Source organism: Bubalus kerabau, chromosome 17 (genome assembly GCF_029407905.1).
Source record: "Bubalus kerabau isolate K-KA32 ecotype Philippines breed swamp buffalo chromosome 17, PCC_UOA_SB_1v2, whole genome shotgun sequence".
Lineage (NCBI taxonomy): Eukaryota > Metazoa > Chordata > Mammalia > Artiodactyla > Bovidae > Bubalus > Bubalus kerabau.
This window is the reverse complement of record NC_073640.1, coordinates 13,863,552-13,885,873: the sequence shown is the minus strand read 5'-3', so window position 1 is coordinate 13,885,873 and position 22,322 is coordinate 13,863,552. Positions and strand designations below refer to the sequence as shown.

Here is a 22,322-nt window from a genome sequence, read left to right as displayed (position 1 = left end):
AGGCACTGAGCTTAGTGGTTGACCTGACTTTCTCATCTGTCTTCATGCCCATCCTCTTCAGAGGACGCTCGTTGTTAGCCCCACTTTGCAGGCAAGGGAACAGAGGCTTAGTGAGGCTAAGCCACTTGAGCTCTCTTCCCACTCATGTGCCGGGACATCTGTCCACAACTCTGTTATGATTCTCTGTCCATCCAGTGCCCTCTCTGGAGGACGAGGACCTCCTCTAACAGGGGTTCATGGAGGGGACCCATGTCTTCCCTGCCCCTGGATCCCAGGTGTGTGACCCCCACCATAGAACACTTGCTCTCTGCACCTTCCTCCAGGGTGAGGACCAAGGACCGAGAGCAGCAGAGCAGTGTCCTTCCAGGGGATGACACGGCTGGAGACTTACATACTGGACTTTCAGGCATCAGGTTGGAGAGAAGATTTTTGTTTTATTTTTTTGCCATGCTGAGTGGCACGCAGGATCTTAGTTCCCTAATCAGGGATTGAACCCGAGCCCCCCTTGCAGTGGAAACATGGATTTTTTTTTTTTTTTTTTTTTTTTGGCTTTGCTGGGTATCTTCGTTGCTGCTTGGGGTTATCTCTAGTTCCCGTGAGCGGGGGCTACTCTCTAGTTGCGGAGCTCGGGCTTCTCATTGCCGTGGCTTCTCTGGTTGCGGAGCACAGGCTCTAGGGCATGTGGGCTTGAGTGAGCTCAGTAGCAATTCCAGGCTCTAGAGGACAGGCTTAGCAGTTGTGGCCATGGGCTTCATTGCTCCATGGCATGTGGAATCTTCCTAGATCAGGGATCGAACCCATGTCTCTTGCATTGGCGGGCAGATTCTTTACCACTGAGCTACTAGGGAAGTCCTGGGGAAAAGATTTTAAGCCCCATTTTCCTTCTCCCAGAAGTTGCCCCATGGAATTGCTGGCAATGTGTGGATACAGTTTGGGGAAGGATCTGACCCCAAGACTTAACATTTCTGTGTCACAGTGATTTTTCTGGCCCACGGGACACCTGCCTGCATCGACGCCCACAGGTCCCCCGGATCCTGGGGTGGGTTCCTAATGCTCCAGCTCCCAGCAGAGTCACCCCTTAGCTTGGGCCTCACAAGGCACTCAGTACCCTTTCCCCAATTTTTTTAAAATTGAGAGAAAAATTGAGAGCTGCCACACTTGAGGCACTGTCTTCTTCCAGTCAGTCAGTGTAGTGAGAATCCAGAGGGTTCGGACCGCTGGCCTCTCTCCTGCACTCATAGCCCAAATGCAGTGTTAACCCCGATAGTGGCATGGCCTCCTTCCTGCTCAGATGCAGTTAACCTATCCTGCATGGGATGATGTCCTGAGGGCCCAGAAACCGGGGTGCCAGCCTCCAGTCTCCCGTCCGCATCTGTGTGTGACTCAGTAGGCCGCTTCCGAGTCTCAGCTCCCACACCTCAGAACTGAGAGGTTCTCAGAGTCCACCAAGGGGTGGCTGAGACAGGGGGGTCACACCCCGGCTGACTGCGTGGGAATGAGGGCTCGTCTTTCTGGGGCTGTTCATTTGTCCAGAGAAACCAGAGCTTTGTATTTTGTCTCGTGTTAAGATTTTACTGTATTCGCTTTTGTCATTTTAAAGTTTTTCACGCTAACGTACAACATTCATGCCCCGCAAAAGGTGTTCAAGTGTCCAGTTAGATGGACCTCTGAGGACTGAACACACAGTTCCGCACCCACATCAGAAGCAGGGCACACCTGCCCTGAAGTCCCACTTTCCTCCCAACCTCCCACCATCACTGCCTTGGTGTCTCCCCACCCCCCACCCCCAGAGGGGGCCGCTGTCCCAACTTCTAACCCTGGACATCAGCTCTGCTGGTTTGCATAGTATCAACACTTTACATCCAGGGTATACTTCCTGTTTTGTTTTTAAAATGTGGACCAGTTTCAAAGTCTTTATTGAACTTGTTCCAATATTGTTTCTTTCACGTGTTGGTGTTTTTGGCTGCTAGGCACGTGGGATTTTAGCTCCCCAACCAGGGCTTGAACCTGCACCCCGGGCATTGGAGACACCGAGTCTTAACCGCTGGACTGCCAGGGAAGTCCCCGTGGTGTACTTCTGTGTCTGGCTTCTTTACCCCACATTATGTCTGAAATCCAGACAAGTGTGGGGCTCAGCTGAAAACCATTCACTCGCAACTTCATTACCATATTTCATGATATGAACATACCACAATCGATTGAGTCATTGCACTGTGATGGGCATTTGGGTGGTTTTGTGTGTGTGAGGCTAATAATAAGAGAGCTGCTATGAACATTTTAGTTGGTGCCTTTTGGGGTACAGACGAACACATCTCTATCAAATTACAGGGGTGGAATTGCTGTGTCATAGGGAGGCAGACATTCAGAGAAAGCTGAATTTGGTGTGAAATCTCCCTACTTTATAGTGACAGAAAGCAATGAATATTTGTTTAAACAAGGATTCAGCCAAGTAAAACATTCTTCAGGCAGATTAGGCCAGCTGGCAGCCAGTTCATAAACTATGGCTGGGTTGAACTTGACAGTCTGAATTAGCCCTCACGGTCTGAGATTAGCTTCGTTGGTGTTTTTGTCTTGCTTCTTAAATTTTTATAACACCTTTCATTATAAAAGAAAATTCAGGAAAAGGAGAAAAAAATACCCCTGAGGGTTCACCCCTGAAGCAAGCATGGTGACATCTTTGTGCACCGTGTTCTGGTGCTTTCCTCCTCCTCTGAATATGTGTGTGTGTTTATTTTCTTACACATGTGCAGAATTGCTCTGCATAAATTATATATTCTGCCTTTTTGACTCAGTCATAAGCATTTGCATGTTATTACACGGTGTTCCTTGGGCTTCCCAGGTGGCTTCAGTGGGTAAAGAATCCTCCTGCAATGCCGAAGACAGGGAAGACATGAGTTCGATCCCTGGGTCGGGAAGATCCCCTGGAGGAGGGCATGGCAACCCACTCCAGTGTTCTTGCCTGGAGAAGCCCATGGACAGAGGAGCCTGGCGGGCTACGGTCCATGGGGTCGCAGAGAGTCGGGCACGACTGAGCGACAGCACACGCCCCACACCGTCTTCCTGTCCACCTGTGGCTGGTTTTAGATTCATTTAACTTTCCGAGTGGAGAGAAAATAATTCCTGTCTCTGTTTTTAGATTTATCATTATATCTATGAATACAAGGGCCGCTGCTAAGAGAGCTTTCCCTCTTAATAATAAGCCTTTATTCCAGGCATATAGGAAAGTGGTTTTAAGAGCATGAAGTCTGTGGCCGCTCTACTCAGGTCCAGAATCCTAGTTCTTCTGATTTCCCACCATGTGACTTCTCCAGGTCTCAGTTTGCTTTATCTGGAAAATGGGGGCAATAAACAGTGTCTGCCTCATGGTTTGTTGTGAGGATTGAATGAGGCGACACATGTCATATGCTTAGAACAGGGTTTGGCATTTTGTAAACATATAGCAAGGTCTAGCTGTTTATTTTTAGCTATAAGAACTATTTCTAGGTGTATTTTCCTGCATATAAAACCAATGTTTGTTCATTACAGAAACTTGAGAATACTCAGAAGCCTCTGTGAGCATGATATATTGGGGCTTCCCTGGTGGTCCAGGAGCTGAGTCTGTGCTCCCAATGCAGGGGGCTTGGGTTCCACCCCTGGTCAGAGAATTAGATCCACGTGCCGCCACTAAGACTTTGCATGCTACAACTAAGTTGTTGTGTAACACGGGGAGCCCAGCCTGGTACTCTGTGATGACCCACAGAAGTGGGGTGGAGGGAGGTGGGGAAGGTTCAAGAGCGAGGGGATATATATATATAATTATGACTGATAGAGCAGAAACCAACACAGCATTTAAAGCAATTAAAAAAATCCCGCAAAAATCCCGCGTGCCACAACTAAAGGTCCCACACAACTGCACTCTAAGACCCGGCACAGCCAATAAATGTGTATGAAAGTCTCTCAGTTGTGTCTGACTCTTTGCAATCCCATGGACTATACAGTCCATGCAATTCTCCAGGTCAGAATACTGGAGCGGGTAGCCTTTCCCTTCTCAAGGGCATCTTCCCAACCCAGAGATCAAACTCACCAGGTCTCCCGCATTGCAGGCGGATTCTTTACCAGCTGAGCTATCAGAGAATAATTGTTAAACAAACAAACAACCCAAAGCCATTTGTGAGTGTATTTTGCCAGTCCACTCTCAGTGCTTATCTAACATGCGTGTGTGTTTACTCAACATCGTAACAGAGGGACTGTTTGGTAACCTGTTTTGCAGTGACCTGCATTTTTCTCTGTCACTGGGAGCTGTTCTCTGTGGGCCTCTTGGGTTTCTGCATGTTTTCAGGCAGAAGCATGGACTCTCTGTTCAAGGGTGTTTGTATAGTGGTGGTTAAACGTGCTGCTTCCCCCTCAACAAGAGGGCAAGACTGGTTTCTGCTCAGTGTAATACAGAATCGCCCTCTAAGATGAGGTCAGCAGGCTGCCTGCCCCCCAGAAGAGACCCTGGTGCCCTAAGTTCAGGGTTCCCCAGCAGGGGAGGATGGGCAGTGTGTGCGGCACCCTCTGGGGCCCCCTCACGTCACCCCGCGGGACCTGGGCCAGGAGGCCCGCTGCAGTAAGAGGTCAAGTCCTTTGTCTCTGATCCGGGAGTCTTAGGTCTTCTCCAGCCCCACCTGTGGGCTTCCACGTTAGGTACAGTCTCTGCTCATCACAGGCCTGGCGAGCATGTCCACAGTTTTCTCCAGCATGATCTCCAGTGGCTCTGCAGTAGTTCCTCATTTTCTTTTTCCTTCTCTGGTCCAGTCTCTCATCATTGGAAACATAGGTTATTTTAAATTTTTCACCATTTTAGCCTTTTAAAACATTTTATTGAAGTATTGCTGATTTGTAAGGTGGTGTTACTTTCTGCTGTATGGCAGAATGATTCAGTTACATGTATGTACACATTTTTTGTCATAGTCTTTTCCATCATGATTTATCACATGATATAGAATACAGTTCCTTGTGCTTTACAGTAGGACCTTGTTGTTTAATTCTTTTCACTGTTTTAAACAATGCTGCAGTGAGCTGTCTTGGAGCTGAGCTTGGCGTTCGTGTGACTATTTCCATATGATAAATAGAAATGACAGGATCTGGTATTGGTGTGTCAATACGCCCATTGTAGGTTGAGGCCCTGCTGATTCTGAGCCCCTGGAATTTTCTATGTTGTAGATCTTGGGCTCTTTTTTTAAAAAAATTTTTTTATTTTTAAAAAATGTTATTTATTTTACTTTTTGGCCATGCCTCGAGGCATCCTCGTTTCTGGGCCAGGGATTGAACCCTCGCCCCCTGTAGTGGAAGGATGGAGTCTTAACCACTGGGGTGATTGGGAAGTTCCCAGATCCTGAGCTCTTGGAGGACAAGGACATCCTCATCCTTGTCCCCTAATACTGAACACACAGTAGGTTCTCATCCAGTGTTAGTTGGAGTCAAACAAGGTCCACCGATAGCACCGAGAGAATGCCTCAGCACCACACGGAATGGCTGGTTGAACACACTGGGTATCTTTCATCACCATTGTCCTCAAGAGATAGTCTCAATGTCACGAAATCATGTAAGGAGATAGAAGGCAAAGGAAATCTAGGATCTGGGGGGCTGCACGGAAGGGGCCTGCGTCGTCTCCTTAACCCCCTAAATCGTCCCCACAGTTATGTCTGAGACCCAGCCCTATTGTCATACTTGTCATTCTTCCTTCTGTGTGGCTTCCATCACCTGGGAAGACCACATTTGTTTAAGAATTTCACAGTTGGTGGGCGTTTGGTTATCATATTTCCACGTAGGGCTCTTGTGAGCAGTGCTGCAAAGAACAATGCAGCACAAGTTGTCGTTCATGCACAAGTTGTCGCTCACATAGGCATCCCTGTTGGGTATATACAGAGGAGAGAAATTTCTGGCCGTGGTATGTCTGTGTGAAGCTTTAGTTGCTGTTCAGTCACTCAGTTGTGACTGACTCTTTGCAACCTCATGATCTGCAGCACACCAGGCTTCCCTGTCTTTCACTATTTCCTGGAGTTTGCTCAAACTCATGTCCATTGAGTCGATGATGCCACCCAACCATCTCATCCTCTGTCACCCCCTTCTCCTCCTGCCCTCAATTTTGCCCAGCATCCTGCTCTTTTCCAAGAGTGGGCTCTTCACATCAGGTGGTCAAAATATTGGAACCTCAGCCTCAGCATCAGTCCTTCCAATGAACATTTAGGGTTGATTTTCTTTAGGATTGACTGGTGTGATCTCTTTGTTATCCAAGGGACTCTCAAGAGTCTTCTCCAGCATTGCAGCTTTAGTAACTACTCCCAAATGGTTAAAAAGTGTTTATTCCATAAATGGCTTCTTGAATCCAAGAATCAGGGTGATGTATAACCTGAAGTCATCTCTGCAGTCAGGCCTCCCAGGCAGATGGACCTGCACTCAGAGGGGCCTGGGCTTGGGATTTAGTGCTTACAGGAGGCTTCTCAAAATTCTTAATTATCTTTATGTGTGTGTTTTGTAAGTGATGTGTGATAGGATAACAGTGCATGTGCTGGGGCTTGATGGACCTGCCTGCCACTACCTCCCTGCTTCCCAGAATGAGTTTGAGTCACTGGCTCACTGCCCCCCTCCCCAAGCCCCCAGTCACCTCCACTGCCCTCCACCAACTCGTCCTGTGACCATGCTCTGTCTGAGGGAGCCTGTCATTAAATAGCGAATGAAGAACACCATGACCGATTGAGACAGAAGGGAAGGATGAAGAAGAGAAAAAGGTTTTTTCTGCCTTTTGAACAAGGGCTCCACATTTTCACAGATTCCGCAGTGGCCCCGGCTGGAGTTTCTCCCCTGCTCCCCGGGGCCAGGCTCTCTGCCGAGCAGTTCACACATGTGATCACGCTGAGCCTCTCACTGTTCCCGTGAAATCAGCATTATTGTCGTCACCCCCTTTTGCAGACAAGGAGCTGAAGGCAGGGAGCAAGGAAGTAGCCTCCTGAGTGGAAGCTGGAAAGTGGGCATCGGGCAGGTTTGAAGCCTGTGGCTTCTGTTCCCCAAACCTGTGCCTGTTACCCGCTTAGGGCACCCGGCCTCCTGCAGGTCTGGACTCCCGCAGGTCTGGGCCAGCTTATCCAGGGGAAGCGGAAGAGCTTTGTAGAAAAGGGACCTTGCATCCGCAGGCGTCAGCCAGGGCAGCATCAGCAGAAGGCCCTGCTGGCGTTTAGGCTGGGGCTTAGCCCCCAGGAGCTGGTGGGGGGCGACGCCGGGATGTGGGGGCAGCCTGCTGGGCCAAGAGGGCTCCGCTTCAGGGTGCTGAGCTCCATGAAATGATCATGAGGTCACAATTCATAATGCATGAGGGGTCAGGTGGCGGGGCGGGCCTTGCCGGACACAGGGCCTTTGTTCCCAGAGGAGACTGCGGGAGCACTTTGCTTGTAATCATCTCAGAGAGGAAGGAAGCCAACAAGATTTATCTCCCGGACTCTAATCAACTTCCTCTGGGGCGGCCGCTATCTGTCCTGCACAGAACTCAGAATGTGACCCCAGAGAACGCTTTCGATGAGTTACTAAGGATCAGACTTTGAAGGGCCCAAGATATATAGCTTGCTCACAGCGTCTTAGAAAATACACATTCTATTGTGTGTGTATGAGTGTAGCTTCTTTCCCAGAACAGCCATTTCCCAGATCTGTGTGTCCGTCACACTCCTGGCCTCTTTGTGAAGTTTTGTTTATTTATTTCAGTTTGGTTTGTTTTTAAATTGAAGGAGACAGGAGATGACAAGAGGGGATAGGATTTTCCCCGATCAATAGCCCAGCTGGAGATGGACTTAAGATCAGAGGTCAGCCCATCAATCACCAAATGGGCTTTGAGGTGCTCCGGCCTAGAGGCGAGGTTCATGGGAGAGTGAGCACCGTTCTTAAGCCGTGATCCCCAGGCTGAAGTGGCCTGGGGGCTGTGGACCGCCTGTCCCGGGGAGTTTCAAGGCACATTTGTTTCTTGCCAACTGCTGACTCTGCTGCTTTCTGGAGGCCGCGTCGGCGGGACCCTGCCCCACCCACCACCCGCAGGCCAGAACTGGTTGCACGAGGGCTGGACACCTGACCCACGCTGGGCTGGTAGGCGTCTCTGGCCCGTGAGATGTCGTCAGGGCTGATGCTGGAACAGAGGAGGCGGAATCGTGGCCAGCAGTCCTGTGTGTGTTGTTCACAGGCTAAGCAGGAGTGCAGACGGGGAGCTCGAGGGGCCAGCTGGGCCAGGGGTGGAGATAAAGAGGAAGAGATCTCCTCCTGGTTTTCCAGGCCCTGCTTCCAGAACCGTGAGACCCAACCACGTGCATGCCTTTGGCCTTCCAGTGAACTTCCCTTTGATGATCCAGGGTTCTAGAATGGCCTTATGCAGGACCAGGCACATAACACAGGGTCTTAGTGTAAGGAAACCGGAGGGCCCCTTGTTCAGATGTTATTAAGAATTTCAAGGGGACAGCAGCAGAGCAGGAAAGCAAGTGTGAGGGGGTGCTTCTAGGCCAGGCTCTGCGGCTGTGCAGCTTGTGGGCCCATGGGAGCCAGCCCTGGGTTCATGTTACCTGCCACCCAAAGAATGTTGAGCAAGACGGACAGGACCCAGCAGGAAAGGTGGCCTTCCTACCTGAACAAAAGGTGTTAGAAAATCCTTCCCAGAGCTGCATCGAAGAAGGCAGCCATAGGCTGGGAAACCAGAATGGACAGAAAAAACCCCAGGAATAAAAGGAAGACATTCCCAGGGCCGACGTCTAGCAGGGAGCCCTGGGGTGGGCTGGGAGTTGGGAACAGACTCCTTTAAATTCCCTACCGCTGGGTGAGTGGAGACAGAGCCCGAGGTCCAGGGGGAGGAAGACACCGAGGGCAGAGCAGTGCAGCCCACGGACCTCACACGGGGGTCACCAAAGCTCATGGCAGTGAAGAGGGGAGCCTGGACCAGATCAGAGCAAAGAGGGAGCACGTCCCCTTCGCCCAGTGCGGAGAGCGGGGCTGCAAAGCCCCATGGGAACCTCTCAGGGATGCGGCCGCACACCTGTCCTTTGGTGCCTGCTGCCGTGTTTAAGTAACCAAGGGATGAACTGAATCCTCTTCTCATTCTCCATCATGAGTTCAAGTATTCCCATCCCATTACACCCCTAAAGGCCCATCTCCAACTGCCATCACGTTTGGAGGTGAAGGCTTCACCATATGAAATTTGAAGGGACACGAACATTCAGACAATAACATCTGGCTGAGGGTCTTACCCTTCTGACCTGGCTCTGTGTCCTGACTCTGATGCTGTTAACCCATCTTCACTGTGGAAATTGCTCAGTTCTTCCACGGAGTCTCTGAATGTGGGCGTGGCCCAGGAACCCCCGCCAGCATGGGTGTGTGTGATTTCTTGCTTTAAGTTTCTGGCAGGTAGTTATGTTACTTTCGCATGGAACGAACAAATAGTCTTTAAGATTTTGTCAGATGAATGCACAGCCATGGTGTTATTTCAGCAACAAGATCACGTTCTAAGAGCAGCATCTGCATGGATGTTTCCAGCAGCTGCTCAGCTGGGCGGCTTCCTTCCTGCCCTTGGCCCTTGGCTCCGACCTCCCTCCGATGAGGAGATGGTTGGAACCCACGCCCGCCTCTCCTCCTGCCACGGCAGCCAGGAAATGACGCGGTGTCCTGGAGCGGGGCCTCACCCCCTGGAAGGGAACCAAAGGTGCTTTGCAGCTAGAACTCTCGAATAGAAGAGGAGGTTGTGAGCAGCCCAGGAGGATGCTTCCAGAGACAGTACCCGGGTCCTCAGTGGCTCCGGGGGAATTCCTTTCAGGAATGCAGAGGCGGGACTGGCCATTCTTTTCTGGAAACGTCACTGCTCGCATCACATTCACTGTCCTGTTTGCGCCCCTGAGTGAGAGGATCAGAGCAGAGTGACTTCAGCAGGCAGAAAGCCATGGTGTCAACAATGCAAACCCAGCAGCCCAGATTGCTCATACATTTGCAAGTCAGTAAATTTTTGTTTCTTTGTTCCAGTTCTGGCTTGTCTGCTGGGACAGCTGTTTCTCCAGAGTTTCCCAACTAGTCCCCAGGGGGCTGTGCTCACCCAGGAGATTCCCCCTGGCCTGGCCCATGGAAGCCAAGGATGGCGGAGGGAGGGAGTGGGAGTGGGCCTGGGGGTCCTCTTTGAAAGGCAGCAGACAAATCCAGGGTCTAAAACGGGCAGGCAGAGTGACATAGCAGGAGAGCGTAGTGGTTAGCACAAGGGCCGGGGCATCAGACGACTCGGGCCCCTCCCCCTGCCCCAGCTTTCCTCAGTCACAGTGACTGGGGCTTCACAGGCCCTCTCTGAGTGTCTGTTTCGTCATCTGTAACATGGTGACTGTGGTTTCTACTTCACCCTGAGAGACACTGAGGCTGAAATGAAATTGTGTCTATAAAGTGCAGGCGTTGGGCAACCGTTGTTAACTGCTGCCTTCCCAGGGTCATCGTGATCATATGCTGGGGGAGGAGGAACTAGTCTTTATTAAAGTCAATAATGTACCAGGAACTTTACATTTCATTCACTCCAAACAAGAATCCTGTGAAGTGGCCAAAAAAAAAAAAAAAAAGACTTCCCTGGTGGTCCAATGGTCAGGACTCCGTTTCCATTGCAGGGGGCACAGGTTCAATTCCTCATCGGGGAACCAAGATCCCATATGCCGCGTGGAAGGGCCAAAAATAAAATAAAAAAAAAAAGAAAGAAGAGAGGCAGGGCAGGGCTTTTCAAAATTTAATGTGCGTACAAATTCCCTGGAGGATCTTGTTAAAATGTGGACTCTGGAGTCTGGGGCGGGTGTGGGTGCTGGGGTTCCATACTCCTAACAGACTCTCAGGCCGTGCTGGTGTTGCTGGGACGTGACCACACTGTCTCGCAGAGTGGCCTGACCCGCCCTCTCTCCCTACTGTCCATCTCCTAAGCCCTCATCCTCCCTGACCCGTCCCATCCTTTGTGACCCTTTCTCCTCTCCCTGCCCTGTTGTACTATCATCATAGCCCTTGTGATCAAGGGATTACGTCCATTTTACAGATGGGGAGACTGAGGCCAGCTGAAGAGCTGGTGCAGGTTGCTCAGTGAGAGAATCTGCAGAGCTCAGCTCCTCAGCCCTCTCTGGGGGATGGTGGGTGCATCACAGAATCTGTCCGATGGGTACTGGTCAAGGGGATTTTTGCCATTAAATTCAGTGAGTTTTGATCCTGTTCATGAGCCAAACCTGCTTCTCTTTTCTTTTTCCTTTTCTCTGTTTCCTTTCTTTCCTCTGTGGCAGAGGGCAGCAGTTAAGCTCACCGATTCTGAACCAGGTGCCTGAGTGTAAATCCCAGGTCCGACCTCCTTCTGTGATTTCCAGAAAGTCTGTTAGCCTTTCTGCACCTCCATTTCCCCAGATGTAGTACTTGGCTAATGCCCAAACCTACCTCCTGAAATTGTGGAGATGATCAAATAAATCTGCCATTGAAGAGCCCAGAGCAGCACCTGGGCAGGTCGTGAGCACGATTCCTGGGCTTGGTGTTGTTATATTTGAAAATAACAACAAACCTATGTTTGCACAAAGAACAGAGCTCTGTTGGAAGACTCTTTTGGTCAGTTCCTTGGTGGCCAGACTGGCAGTCTGCTCTGCTTGGAACCATAGGTCTAGCTCTAGCCTTGCCCTCTCGGCTATGTGACGTTGGGCAAGTTCCTAGGCCTTTCTGGGCACTGTTTCTCCCATCTGAGAAAGCAGGGCTTGTCCTCCCTGCAAGATTCCTCCGAGCAGTCAGAGAAATCCTGGGTCTTCAGCAAGGGGCTGGGGTCTCTCCCTCAGAACTAAGGATCTACGATTCACACCATATGACTTCCGAGGCGGAATTGTGTTTCTCTGAGCCTGGAGCGAGCACCGCTGGAAAGCCCCCGGGTCGTTGATGGCTCAGCCTCAAAAGCTGCAGACACTGTCTCTCCATTTCCCACATTGTGGGCTGTGGAAGGGCGGGTTTGTCATGCCCACGGTGGGGTTCATGCCATTAGAAGCGAGTGCGTCAGGGGAGCTCTCAGTCCTGACCCGGGAGGCAGCTCACCCGCGGTTCTCCCAGACCTCGGCCTGCACTGAGAATGTGCTGGGGCTCGGGCCTTTCGCCCCCGCTCTGGGTGTCACATGGCTTTCCGGAGCTGGAGGTTCCAGAAGGTCCGGGCAGCCTCTTGGACTGGCAGGGCTGGCGAGGGCGGACTGTGCTTTCTGAGGGTGATTGACATGGAGTCTTTTGACTTATTAGCTTGGCTGGTGTGGCTGAACAAAAGAGGGAGACAGAGCCCTGGGCCGCATGACTTCGGGGAGGCGAGGAGGAGGCTTGGCGGTGAGCAAGAAAGGGGAACCTCCCCCAGCCTGGGGTTGAGATGCTTCTCTGCACCCAAGGCTGCAAGGGCTGGGGGCAGCCTGCCCCCCTGCCCCTGTCATCACTGCCAGGGTCAGCCTGGGGAGGGGGCTGTGAGGGTCAGGGCTAATCACTGAAGGGGACATGCCGAAAACGGGGCTCCTGAAAGTGTGGTCTGGGGACCACTGGCTGGTCAGGGGGAGCCTTCCTTAGGTTCTTCTGGGCCGGTGCTCAGCGGTTCCCTGGACTTTCATCTTTACATAAAGGAGTGTGTGTGTGTGTGTGTGTGTGTGTGTGTGTGTGTGTGTGTGTGTGAAGGAGTGTGAAGGAGTGTGAAGGAGTGTGAAGGAGTGTGTGCGCTCAGTCGTGTCTGACTCTTTGCAATCCCATTGGACTGTAGCCCACCAGGCTCCTCTGTCCATGGGATTTCCCAGGCAAGAACACTGGAGCGGGTTGCCATTTCTTTCTCCAGGGGATCTTCCCGACCCGGGGATGGAACCCACGTCTCTTGCATCTCCTACATGGGCTGCTGCTGCTGCTAAGTCACTTCAGTCGTGTCCGACTCTGTGTGACCCCATAGACGGCAGCCCACCAGGCTCCCCCATCCCTGGGGTTCTCCAGGCAAGAACACTGGAGTGGGTTGCCAGTTCCTTCTCCAATGCATGAAAGTGAAAAGTGAAAATGAAGTCGCTCAGTCGTGTCCAACTCTTGGCGACCCCATGGACTGCAGCCCACCAGGCTCCTCCGTCCATGGGATTTTCCAGGCAAGAGTACTGGAGTGGGGTGCCATTGCCTTGGCAGGCGGGTTCTTTACCTCTGCACCACCTGGGAATCCCAAGTAAGGGATACTTAGCCATGACTCAAAAATTAAGTTATTGAGTTCTTGTAATGAGTTGGTGTCCACGGGGAAAATCTTAACAAGAAGTATGCACATCTGTCTCTCATTTCCCCAGTGGGACTGATGACAGGGTGCCTGCTGGCCCCTCTCAAATCTTTCCAGCTCTGAGCAGGGAAACGGGTTATGTTTCTTTTTTGTTTCTGCATAACTCTGTTTCTTTAGTACGCACACACAGCATACATATTTACCACTGAAAGTACAGTGATATGAAAAAGCCATGTAACCACCACCCAGACCAAGAAACAGAAGATACAATGTACCCCAAACCTCGTTTGCTCTCCTCCTTTCCACAAGGGCTATCAACTATTTTGACTTCTGTATTATTCATCCTCTTGATTTTTAAAAATACTGTCTTTACTACTTATATCTTAGTATTGCCTGCATTAAACTTTATATAGATGGAATAATGCAATATGTTTCTTGTAAATTGCCTTTTTCATTTGATCTAAAGTGTTGGTGGGTTTGATCATTTCATTTTCACTGCTGTGCGATATTCCACTGGAGGAAAATATCGAAGTTTATTTCTATTGCATTCTTTTATAAAGTTCTGCTGTGGCACAGCCTTGCTTATTTGTTCATATCTGCTTCTGTGCCCTTATGGCAGAGTTGAGTAGCTGTGACGAAGGCCGCATAGCCTGAGAGCCTGAAATGTTTGCTTTTGTACAAACGGGTTGTGTTTCTCTCAGAAAGGGAACTGTGGAAAGATGCCCGGAAGAGGAGACAGGGTCTTTAAAAGGAGGGGAGAAAGCCTGGAAGAGAGGGGAGAGCAGGGAGTCCTGGGGAGGGCGGGGTGGGGTCACTGCTGCTTGGGGTGGGGCTTCGGGAAAGAGATGAGCACAGAGGACTCTTGTCGTGTGGTGGCCCCGTGTGTCTCAAATCCCGTTCCTGGCTGTGGGGACCTACCCCCTGCGGAGTCTTGAGCTCAATGCCAAGTTGAACTCTGTGTCAATTCAGAGTCCTGGTTGGACTCAGACATTGGCGGAGACTGATCAGGTGGGACACTTGTGATGGATGGGCGGGGAGGGAGCAAGATGGGAGAACCCTGGTGTGGGTCTGATCCCCGGGGAAAGGAGAGGGAGAAGGGAGAGGCTTGGCCTGCAGGGCAGTGAAGGTGGGGTGACAGGAGCCCCACGTGGGGCGGCAGTGGCTCAGTCCTCCGGCTCTGTCCCTGGCTGGGAGCAGGGGAGCTGTCAGGTCCTGTCCTGGAGGGCGTCTCCTGCATCAGCAGGCGATTCTTTACCGCTGAGCTAGGGTGGATGAGCACCTGCCAAAGGAGTTCTTTGAAAACAAAATCCAGCTGCCTTGAAAAATCTTATCAGGTGCCTGCTTGGAATTCCCTTTCCCGGCAGCTCGCTGGCCCTTCTGCCTGAGAATGAGGCTCATTTGGCTCTGGAGGTGTCTGGGGCAGCCGGGCAGTGGCCCCTAGGGCAGGATGGGGCACCTTGTGGAGCCTCTCCTTACAAAACGATGCCCTTGGGTGTGCTGGGTGAGTGCACGTGTGCAGTCTTGGGTCCCTGCTTCCCTCGAAAGATGGTGTTGAAAACCAGCCCAGGAGGAAGTTACTGCAGGTCTGGAGTAACTGAGAAACGCGAGTCTTCTACAAAGCAACGCATGTCGGGTTTTTTGCCTTTTAAAAATATCTTGTTTTTCTAAGATTTCAGTGTTAAAGTGATTTTACTTTATGGGACAGAGGTGATGATAAATGGTATTACTTTTTTTTTTTTTTAATGTCCTGGTCAGTAAATAAGAAGCAGATAATCTCGTATCAGCCCCTCGATGTTTTTAATTGGTCCCTGAAATCCACAAATCGGAGACCTCAGGGTTCGGCTGTTGGTATAAAGTTACATGCACAAGGGTGTCAAGTGCAGCATCACATGTAGAAGCAGAAGATGGGGAGCATGCACGGGGCACTGGCTTCATCAATTACGTGTCCTCAGACCGCGGCATGTAATGAGAACAGAGGCTGGTGGGGCTCCATGATGAAGTGGAGGATGGAGAGGTGTAAAAGTGTAGTTGGCCGCTGGAGTGTGTGTTTAAGGGGAATGGATGGTGGCGAAGATGGATTCATAACAGGAGTTCTGAGAAAATCTACAGCGAGCTTCTGTCCGTGGTAGCCTCTGAGGAGCAGGACTGGGCACCATGGTGAGATTTCCTTCCTCTCTCTGACTGTTTGGAATTGTTACTGCATTCGCATATTAAGGTTTCAACCAGCAAGTTAATTAACAAAGAAACTGGGAGCCAGAGTCGGAGGAGGATGTTGATCAGGAAGGAAGTACCCGGTTTGGGGCCTGTGATGGATTTTTCTTCTTTACGCTGATGGTTCTGAAATTCCCACCGGCTGGTACCCTCGGAGGCTGTTAAATGCACACAGAGCTCGGGGCTCTCATCTCGCTGAGGCTTTGTTCTCAAAACTTGAGGTGTGTGGGAATCACGAGGTGGGGCTCCTTCAAACACAGCTGGCCGGGCCCCACCCCAGAGTCTCTGAGACAGGTCTGCCTGGAGCATGAGGGTCTGAATTTCTACCAGGCTCCCAGTGACACTGCACTGCTGATCCAGGACTCTGTGTTGAGGACCCCTGCTTTGAGTGCTCCAGCCGTGGAGTTGGGTGTTCCTTTCCCCAGATAACTTGCTGTTGTAGCGCTTGCCCGCAGAGCAGTAGGCAGCCGATGGGGGATGCGCCAGCCAGTGTGATGGTTAACTGGGGAGGCAGAGCAGTGATCCCAGACTGGCTGAAGCTGGGAACCCCTGGGAGCATTACAGACACCCACACCTGAGCCCCCACTGCAAACTGGCTATGTCAGATGCTTTCAGTGTGGGCTCAGCTTTAAATACCGAGTGTCCTAGGGCTGGTGCAGCGGAGCACCGCAAGCCACATGGCATGAAGAGAAGTGTGTCCTCTTTCAGCTCTGGGAGCCATAAGTGTGAACTTCTGACTGTGGGGAGATCTGGTTACGAGGTATTTCTCCTTGGCTTGTAGTCATCTGACTACTGTCTCTCTCCTTTTTTTCAATTTTTATTTTATATTGAAGTATAGTTGATTTCCTGGAGAAGGCAATGGCACCCCACTCCAGTACTCTTGCCTGGAAAATCCCATGGACGGAGGAGCCTGGTGGGCTGCAGTCCATGAGGTCGGTAGGAGTCGGACATGACTGAGAGACTTCATTTTCACTTTTCACTTTCATGCATTGGAGAAGGAAATGGCACCCCACTCCAGTATTCTTGCCTGGAGAATCCCAGGGACAGAGGAGCCTAGTGGGCTGCTGTCTATGGGGTCGCACAGAGTCGGACACGACTGAAGCGACTTAGCAGCACCATAGTTGATTTCCAATGTTGTTAGTTTCACGTGTACAGCAAAGGGAATTTAGTTATACATAAACAAAATGTCTATTCTTTTTCAGATTCTATTTCCCATTATACGTTATTGCAGAGTACTGAGTAAAATTCCCTGTGCTATATAGTAGGCCCTTGTTTTTGTTTGTTTTTATGAACAGGAGAAAATCAAACTTTTAATAACACGTATACATAGGGTCGGAGGAGGCAATGGCAACCCACTCCAGTACTCTTGCCTGGAGAATCCCATGGACGGAGGAGCCTGGAAGGCGGCAGTCCATGGGGTCGCTGAGTTCGACATGACTGAGCGACTTCACTTTCACTTTTCACTCTCATGCATTGGAGAAGGAAATGGCAACCCACTCTGGTGTTCTTGCCTGGAGAATCCCAGGGACAGGGGAGCCTGGTGGGCTGCCGTCTATGGGGTCGCACAGAGTCGGACACGACTGAAGCGACTTAGCAGCAGCAGCAGCATATACATAGGGTAGACCTATAAAAATTGAGTAACTCCCCCAAATGGCCAAAACCCTCACCTTTTAAATAATATCTTCAGCTAAAGACAAAAGAGGGTGTTGGGGGTAGGGCTTTGGGACTTCAAAGCCGAGGAAGGCAATTCACCTGGAGATGGAACAGCAAGTGTTTGGTAAATATTTACTGGGCCGTGCAGAGAGAATAGGACACAGAGTGGACCCCTCTCTGAGAGTTTCCCTCCCATTCCTGGCCAGTCTTCACTGCAGGTATCTGGCGATGGAGGCTCTCTTACAGGCATTTGTTGTTGTTTAGTTGCTAAGTTGTGTCCGATTGTTTTGCAACCCCATGGACTGTAGCCCACCAGGCTCCTCTGTCCAGGCAAGCATCCTGGAGTGGGTTGCCATTTCCTTCTCCAGGGGATCTTCCTGACCCAAGGGTTAAACCTGTGTCTCCTGCATTGGCAGGCGGATGCTTTACCACTGAGCCACCTGGGAAGCCCAGGCAGTTAGAGGAAAGTCAAAATTTCTTCCTCCATCTTTTGTGGTTTGATTTTTTTTTTTTAAGCTCAAAATAATCCACATTTCAAAGGCATTTTGGTGTGGCAAATTTTGTTCCTCTAAAGTCCCACCTTTGTAACTTTTAAGTTTCACAGTCCAGGAGCTGAATTGGTAGATTGTCGCATCTCATGAAAGAGTCTTAGAGCTGACAGTAGGTCAGTCCTGTTAAATTGATTGCAAGAGGGAGTACCGTATTGTTTTGATTACTGTATCTTTGTAATATAACTTGAAATCAGAAAGTATGATGATGATCTAACTTTCTCAAGGTTGCTTTTGGCTGTTTGGGCTCTTCATGGTATGTGCGTGCTCAGTCGCTCAGTCGTGTCCGACTCTTTGTGACCCCATGGACTATAGCCTGCCAAGCTTCTCTGTCCATGGAATTTTCCAGGCAAGGATACTGGAGTGGGTTGCAAATTGTATTTATTATTATTATGTTTGGCCACATTGCATGGCTTGTGGGATCCTAGTTCCTTGACCAAGGATTGGACCCAGACCACCACAGTGAAAGCACCCAGTCCTAACCTATAGCAGGTCCTTCTTGATCATCTATTTTATGTATACTGCTGTGTATATGTTCATCACAACCTCCTGGTTTATTCGCCTCCCTCAGCTTTCTCCTTTGATAAGTATAAGTTTGTTTTCTATGTCTGTGAGTCAATTTCTGCTTGGTTTTTTAAAATATAATTTTATTTATTGATTTATGTTTGGCTGAGCTGGGTCTTCGTTGCTGCGTGGGCTTTTCTCCAGTTGTGCACGGACTTCTCATTGTCGTGGCTTCTCTCGTGCAGCAGGGGCTCTGGGTGCACAGGCTTCAGTAGCTGGGCTCCCAGGTTCAGTGGTTGTGGCACATGGGCTTAGTTGCTCTGGGCCGTGTGGGATCTTCCTAGATCAGGGATCGAACCCGTGTCTCCCGCAATAACAGGCAAATTCTTTACCACTGAGCCGCCAGGGAAGCCCACAATTTCTGTTTTTTAAGTAAGTTCATTTGCATTATCTTTTAGATTCCACAAGTAAGTGATATCATATGGTGTTTGTCTTTCTCTTTCTGACTTCCTTCACTTAATAAGATAATCTCTAGGTCTATCCACATTGCCACAAATGGCATTCTTTCATTCTTTTTTATACTCTGTCTCTTCACATCATCCTCCCTTTATGCATGTCTGTCTCTAATTTTTAAAATAAGGGTACCAGTCATGTTGGATTAGGAGCCATCCTATGCCAGTCTGACCTCATCTGAATGAATTATGTCCGCAGTGACCCTACTTCCAAATAAGATCATAGTCTGAAGTCCTGGGCTTAGGACCTGGATGGGTCTTGAGGGAGACAGTTCTACAGCAGACTGGACATTACGTTTGCTTCTCCAACTAGCATGCACACAAATTCTTGGGGACCTTATGAGGATGCAGATTCTGACTGAGCAGGCCTGGGGCAAGACCCAGGACTCAGCGTTTCTAATCAGAGTCCATGGAGTGAAGACCAGCTTATATTAAGGAAATACTGTTAATGGCATTGTGGTTAAGTAAGAAAGTATCATTTTTTACAGAGATGCAGACAGATTTAAGGCTAAAATGTTAGGATGACTATCATTTTCTTTCAAATACTCCCAAGAACAATAAGAAATAGGGCAAAATGTTGACGATTGTTAAATCTAGATGGTGGGCGTAAGAAGGTTTGTTAATCTGCTTTTCCTCATGTTAGAAATTTTTATCTTTTTTGCACGTGCGAATGTTTTTTTGTTGTTGTTTTGTTTTTTAAACCGAGGTTTAGCTGATTTATAATGCTATTAATTTCTGCTTGTTTAGCAAAGTGATTCAGCTTTCCATATATATACATTCTTTTGAAAATATTCTTTATCATTTTGGTTTATCACGTTGTTCAGTTGCTGAGTCATGTCCAACTCTTTGCAACCCCATGGACTGCAGCACACTAGGCTTTTTCGTCCTTCAGTATCTCCTGGAGTTTGCTCAGACTCACGTCCATCGTGTTGATGCCATCCAACCATCTCATCCTCTGTCACCCCCTTCTCTTGCTCTCAGTCTTTCCCAGCATCAAGGTCTTTTCTAGTGAGTTAGCTCTTCACATCAGGTGGCAAAGTATTGGAGCTTCAGCTTCATCATCAGTCCTTCCAATGAATATTTTGGACTGATTTCCTTTAGGATTGACTGGTTTTATCTCCTTGCGGTCCAGGGGACTCTCAAAAGTCTTCTCCAGCACCACAGTTTAAACGGTCTATCACAGGATACAGAGTATAATTGCCTGTGCTCTACAATAGGACCTTGTTGTTGGCCCATCCTATACATACTGGTTTGCATCTGCTAACCCCAGCCTCTCACTCAGCCCCTCCCCCAGCCCCTTTTCCCTTGGCAACCACAATCTGTTCTCTGTGTCCTCGAGTCTGAGATGGGTGGAAGGACAGGTGGACGCGTGGGGGCTGGGAGATGCCTGGGAGTCAGGCGCTGGAGTCCAGGGCTGCGCTGAGTTCTCTGCCTGGGAACGGCAGCTGCGTGTGAATATATACATCAGCATCCTCCGTGTGTTTCTCTCCCACTGTGGCTTCCTTCCGCTTGCCTCCCACTGAGTTCTGAGAGGTGGGAATTCAGGAAGGGCCTGGGATTCTGGGATCCCCTGCTGGATTTACGTGCCCTGGGGGCTGGGGACAATTCCTGTTTAAGCCAGAGTCTTTACTTCTGTGCCCCCCACCCTTAGGATAATGCCCGGCACACAACAGTCACTCAATAAATGCACTGATTGAACAGACAGTTGTACATTTACTCTGAAAGCCTGGTCTGCTCCAGAGGAGCCAGGCTCAGGGAAGTCAGGTGACCTGTTCTAATGGCCGAGCTGGGTCTGAACTTCTAAGCCAGAGCTGTTCACAGGAAGGGGGCAAGCCCCGTACATGATTCTAATATAGTGGCACATTTTCAAAGTGAAAAGAAGTGGGCAACATTAATCTTAATGATCTTGTTAAAAAAAAATTATTTCTTACATTTGACTGTACTGGGTCTTAGTTGCGTTACGTAGGATCTAGTTCCCTGAGCAGGGATTGAACCCGTACCCCCTGCACTGGGAGTGTGGAGTCTCAGCCACTGGACCACTGGGCAAGTCCCTTAATGATCTGTTTTTTTTTGTAACCCAACACAGTTGATAATATTGCAACTCGTCATCTTTACTTTATAATCAAGGAAAGATAGCACAAGGGGGACCTTTGTGGTATGGGAAGAGTCCTATATCTTGATCGTGGTGGTGGTTACATGAATCTACGCATGTGATGAAAGGCATCATACACACATATGTCAGTTTCCTGGTTTTGATTCTGTACAGTACTTACGGTAACAACATAAGATGTCCCCATATGAAACAGAGCAAAGGGTACCAGGACCTCTGGGTACTATCTTTGCAGCTTCCCATGAATCAATACTGATTTCAAAATGAAGCTGAAAAATTCAGGGATATTTTAAAATGAAAATTTCCTTAACTTAAAAAATTTAAAATTTACACCCAAGACTCTGAACTCCAGTGTGGGTTCACACTCACAGCCCATCTCGGTTGGAACCTGTTAAAAGGCTTGGTAGCCACGCGTGGCCCGTGGCTGCAATGAACAGTGATCCTTCTCAGAGGGGTGTTCCTGGGGGCCTCTTCTGTCTCTCCCGCTTGCCGGTTGTCTGGTAGAAAAGTTACTTCTCTTAACCTTAGATAAGTCGCTGCCCTCCTCTGAGCCTCAGTTTTCCTTCTCTGTAAAGTGGGACTAATAGAGGTACTTATGCTGTTCCACTGTTGGAGCATTAAGTGAGAGCTGCGTGTCGGGCACCCAGTTCAGGCCTGGCCCATCGTTCGCTGGGAGCTGACATGAACTCGCAGTGTCACAGTTGAGAGCCCAAGCTGCAGCTTCATCCGCTTCCCCTAATGTTCTGGCAGCCTCCTGCCTGGCTGCCGCCTTCTGCTGGTGACGAATGGCCTGAGCGTCTCTTCTGGTTTTAACTGCCTTGTAGGAGGAAGACCTGTGTCCATGCATCTTTGGCATTTAACTCCTGCCTGTTAGCAGATACCCCGAGACACCCTGCAGTGAGCTGGCTGCGGGCTTGTAGGCCAGACGTGCAGAGACCCCTGCGAAGCTTCTGCGAAACTGAGGACTTCCTCTTTGAGCCCTGGGCTGAACCCGCAGCCACCAGGGCGCCTGCTTTTCACCTTATAAGGCAACCCCTGGAGGCACAGGTGAGCAGGCTGCAGGGGCCTCGCCGGCCCAGCCCCCACGGCGCTCCCAGCGGAGCCTGTGCAACTGGGGATGTGACACCTTTTATGGTTTTCGAGAAGAAGAAAAAGACGGAGCACCACAAAAGCAGGAACCCAGAGCTTTATCGTGATGAGAGGGGTTGGGTTGACCTCCCAGACACTGACTGCAAAACCAGGATGCAACTAACCCCACAGAGCGCCTAGCTCGCAAAATACCACGGAGGAGGCTGCTGTGTGTGCCCCTGGAGGCCAGAGGCGGCCACAGGAATCAACTGCAGAGCTTAAGCCTTGGGGTGGGGGGTGGCGGTCATGGGATGAGGCTAAACCCCTGAGCCCCAGGGCTCATCCTTGGGGTCTTCCCTGCCGGCCAGCTTAGGTTTTCCCACACGGCCCTTGAACCCCGTTGTATCTTCAAGGGACACTACCCTCTCAGCTTCCCCTTCACCGTGGCATCTGGGGCAGGGGACAGGAAGGTCTCTGGGAGG

At 50.0% G+C, this 22,322-nt stretch overlaps 1 protein-coding gene across 4 annotated transcripts in view; it reads left to right on the top strand.

Annotated features, from left to right (window-relative positions):
* The window catches only part of MEAK7 (MTOR associated protein, eak-7 homolog), a 62,811-nt gene that overhangs the window by 2,992 nt on the left and 37,497 nt on the right, over positions 1 to 22,322 (top strand). The window lies entirely within an intron of this gene.